Source organism: Vanellus vanellus (assembly GCF_965231255.1).
Source record: "Vanellus vanellus genome assembly, chromosome: 6".
NCBI classification, from domain to species: Eukaryota; Metazoa; Chordata; class Aves; order Charadriiformes; family Charadriidae; genus Vanellus; species Vanellus vanellus.
This window is the reverse complement of record NC_138911.1, coordinates 880,500-885,197: the sequence shown is the minus strand read 5'-3', so window position 1 is coordinate 885,197 and position 4,698 is coordinate 880,500.

Sequence of the window (4,698 nt, the reverse complement as noted above, 5' to 3'; positions counted from 1 at the left end):
TGAGGTGGCTGGGATCCAAGCTGTATTGATATTATCTGCGCGGAATGCCTACCAAGCCACAGGTATTTAACCAGTAGCGAAACAGCGGGTGCTGTGTTCAGGTGATCCTCTTGAGCTCTGGTTTCAACTTCTCATCAGAGTGGGAGTTAAAATTTTTGAAGAGAGTCTGCTGTTTTCTTGCTTTCTTTAAGCTTAATCTGCCTTCTTGGCTGTGCGCTCAGCTCTCGCTGCTCCAGCCTGGTGGTCTCACTCTGGCAGAACTTACAGGTCACCGTGCTGCCGCTGGGCTGGCTCTGCTTTGCTGTGCCGTTGGCATTGCCCAGCCCAGGAGAGCCTGGCTGTGATCCTGCCCTAGTGCTGATCAGAGCCTGAAGCAGCACAAATTTTCTTCTTTCACGCGACCCAGTGTGCACGGTGTTTGGCAGTGTGCATGTGGTGAAGAGGGACCCCAAGCACCATGCTGCCCTGCCAGAGTTGAGCACGGGGATGCGTCCCGATCTGTAGCAGCGTGCAGTGCTCTGGCAGAGGTGATGAACTCACTAAACCAACTTCCAGTTCTTCAGCTCTGGTGGGTTTGTTTTTTGTTTTGAATTGGGCCAAAAAAATGGAATCTGGATTAGACTGTAAAGCTTGGAGACGCTTACAAGCCATGCTGAATGAGCTCATGCAATGGGAGTGCTGATAAGGCTTTGTCCTGCTGGGATCTCCAGGGCACTGCCTTGATAGTGTCAGCGGTGCAGAGCAGGAGGATAACCCCGACATTAGAGCAAGCAATCCAAATAGTGCTCTCCTGAAATTTTCTGCCCACCTCTGAATGCAATAGCCCTGGGGAAAGGTAGCTAAACTGCAAGTGCTTATTTAAAGTGAAACTGCCTCTGGATTGCTCGGTCCTTATCTCCAGTCCTGGCTAATGTCATGTGTTGATTATGAGACTTGCAGACTTGATTCCTATCTTGTGCTTCCTCCCACCAGTTGATGCTGATGCTTTGTGAATTTGCAACACGCCCTTTCTCCTAGTGACCCCTTTGTCCCAATTGTTGGCGTATTTTTTCACTTTCCTGGCCAGCTTACTCTGGATTTCAAGAGCCATGAAAGAGAAGGACCACACTTTGATGGAAGTGCATTTGTGCCACCAAGCAGATCCCAGAGCTCAGAGGAGCCCTGCTGGAAAGTCTAGCTCTGAACCACAACCTAGCTCCATGCGTGGAACAGACTTAGTTCTTACCGGGATTTCCTGAATGCATCAGATTTACCGTGCCTTGGTAGTGGGCTTCTCCTGGAAGCTTTGTTAAAGCAGGATAGATTTTTTTTTTTTTTTTTTTAACAACTTGCCCAGTTCCCACAAGCTCCAAACAGGTCCCAAGTATGTTTTGCCTGGCTGAGGCAGAAGGAAGACGTTGTATATGGTAGAGTTGGCCTTGGTGTCTCTAACATTTTTTTTTTTTTGAAGTTTAGAAGTGCCCAGTCTTGCCGGTTGGCATGGTAAAACATTGAAAACATTCCTCTCTCAAAATTGTGCTCCAGTAGAAATGAAGTGGGCTTAAATGGAATCTATTGCAGCAGCAGCTCAGGACGTGAGGTACTGGTGCTTTCCTGACGCGGTGATGTGGATGGGCAGGGTGAGAGAAGAGGCGAGATCAGCAGTTTTGATCTGAAGTTTGCCATGCTTTGTGTCTGGGGAGGGGACATGGTGGACGGGATGGCCTTTGCTGTGCAGATAAATTGGGCAGTCTGCGATGCAAGCGTTTAGTCGATGTACCCTGCGGCACTTCTGGCTTGTCAGCTATGACTGTCACAGTGAAGACAGACAGGGCCTGAATGAGCAACGTAGAGTATAGCAACTGTAGGAGGAGTGGGGTGTGGATGCGTGTGTTTATATAAATGTGTGAGTATAATTATTTATATTATCTTGTGCAATTCTCTAGGTAAGAAGGGAGCAGTGGGCAGGGAAGCAGCAGTGAAATGTTTAATAAAGGGACAGTTGCTAAAGGGGAAAATTAGAGATGCATCACTTCTACTGGGAAATTTTTCTTCAAAGTGTGTAGGACTGCTGGGACCAAACTTGTGAATAGAAAGACTGGAAAGTGTCCTAATTTTTCATTAAGGTTGTAGGCAGCAGAGGTTCACACCAACTCAAAGCTGCCTTGGTTTCATCTAAGCTTGTGTCTTGACAAGTAAAATCAGGCTCTTCCATTTATAAAGAACTTGCGTCTTGTTCTAGAAGACTGTCTTAGCATGTAAGCCCATGAAATATAATACGTATGCAAATCTGAAGCCAGTTACAAGCCTGGGTGACTCCTTGTAGAATATAAATGACATTTCTGTGTGACGCTCCCAAAGCTATCGTTGTGTAGACGACTCCTTGCTGACTGGCACGTCACCAAAGCACAAACAGCAGATGACAATGACGGTTTGCACTCACCATCGCGTTTCCTCCACACCTAGCAGGGTCATGCTCTATTTCCTCATCTCTGATCCTCCTCCAAGCTGCTCCTACCTCTCAAGTTCCAGTCTTTTGGAGAAAGAATGCTGTCCCCCTCCCTTGATTGTGGTTTGTTGTTCACTACTATTAATGTGAACTTTCCTTTTTTTGATTACATCTGTGTATGGGGCCTGTCTGTAGGAGGAGACAAGCTAATCCCCAGAAAGGAACCTGGCTGACTTTATTTCCTATACCCTAGGGATGCTGCTGAGAGGTAACAGGCAGGAAACCTCCGTCTCTTTGCAGGCTCCGGCAGGCAAGGACCTGCCATGCGATGGAGAAGCGGTGACTGCACTTTTGGGAAGCAGCCTGCCACAACTTAGCTAGCAGGTCTGGAAATGAGGATTATGAACCTCAGACCACCAGCTAAAACGCCAGGGTTTCCTTTACATTCTTTATATGGGCCCCAGTTCTGTTCCTTCTCTGTATTATTGTCTGTCTTGTGCGTTCCAGCTAGATCTGTGGCTCTGGGTGTTGTACAAAGATACCGCAGCCTCGTTATGTGGGATGAATAGGTAGGAAGGATAATGGGAGTGGGGGAATGTGGCTGAAAGGTCACTGGGCTGGCCCACCTCTGCTGGACAAGCCACTCCCTGCAGAAATGATGACAGCCTAATGATTATTTGTAGCATGTCATTCACTTATTTATTTTAAAGGCAGTTCAACAAAACCAATGTTAAAAAAAAAATTAAAAACATAGGGGTGGATTTTTAGGGCTTTTATCTCTGCTCTTTAGACCTGACAACATCTTAGCGTTAAGCCAGCATTGTTAGTGGTGGAGAGAGGCCAAGAACCCTCTTTATTTGCAGTGGAGGAGAGCAGCTTGACGGGTTTGCTGACCTGGACTCTGACCTGTCCTGGGCTGTAATCCCCAAAGTGTCCCCTAATGATGCCCTGTCCAGCTCTGCCACCCACTCCTGCTGAGCGGTGGTAGAGCTGGTGTCTTGCTGAACACAAGTTGCTTGTGGGACCGTCTGCTTCCAGGAGTCGGGGAAGCCCGAGGCACGGCACAGGCAGCGCAACAGGACTGTGGGGTGATGCCAGGCTTCCCACCCCGCAGCACTGACTCATGCCCAGCGACAGGGGAAGAGTGAAAGCGCCAGGTCATGTGCTGCTCATCTGCAATGCAAATAAATAGGTGAATTCTTCTACAGCCAGCCATAGAGCAAGCAATCAAAGCTTTCCTGCCGGGAATGGCAAGGAATTGGTGGCAGGTCCTGAAATCTGCAGCCAGGCGGCAGAGGCGGAGATGTCGGGATGCGTTAGAAACTGCAGCAGCTCCAGGCCCCGAGGCTGTGGAGCCGAGAGAGAAGAGCTAACGAGCAAGTCAGAGCTTTAATAGGTCAGCAGTGAAGTGGGGAGTAAAAGGGGTGGAGGGGAATGGGAGATAATCTCCCCAAGGTTCTTTCCTGAGACCCAGCAAACCTCAGTGCCCAGGTGCGACTCTGAGCTCGTTCTCTCTCTCACCCCCTCTAGGGACCAGAAGGAGACGGCGGTTGGAGAAGGCAAGATGGTCCCCAGAGGCTTCGCTGCCGGCATGTGTCATTTTCCCTGGAACAAGAATCTGAGGCTTCTCCGTGCTGAGTGCTTTTGTGTCCCATCTACTACCACACCCTGAAATCAAACTCGGCAGCTTGGGTGAACCAGGCACTGTACAAACATGTCAGACTTGCCTCCACCCCTTTCTCTTCTGCTTTCTCCTGCCGTCTTTCTCTCGCAAGTTTACCGGCGTGCCAGTGGGTTCCAGTGGCCGAGCGCTCCGGAGCAATGAGGAGTCAGGGGTAAGCTCCCTCCCACAGGTTTGAGGATCGGTGTTGGCTTGCTTGTTTTCTTTAAAGCGATAACAGTGCTGTCCTAATGGCTGCTGTTTCGTGCCATTTGTTTTCTCTGTTTACAGAGGACTAGGTTTGTCAGCTTAAACTAACGTCTCTGCTCCCCAGTGGCTGGGCTGCCACGGCTTAACCCCTTCCCCTCAGAGCTAAGCCTTGCCACGGCCAAGAATTAGTGTAATCATCACACACGTGTTGGCAGTGCCAGCCTAGGGCAAAGTGGGAGGGAAATGGTTTGAGGGGTCATACAGTTTTTTTTCTCTCAAGGGGTGGTTCTGGAAGGCAAGAAAACCCAGGAGCTGGATTCCTTCAGGAAGGAGTTTACTTCATCTTTACTCCTATAGCCCAGCAACACCGTCCTCCAATCGGCTTTGCTGCGTGACAGCG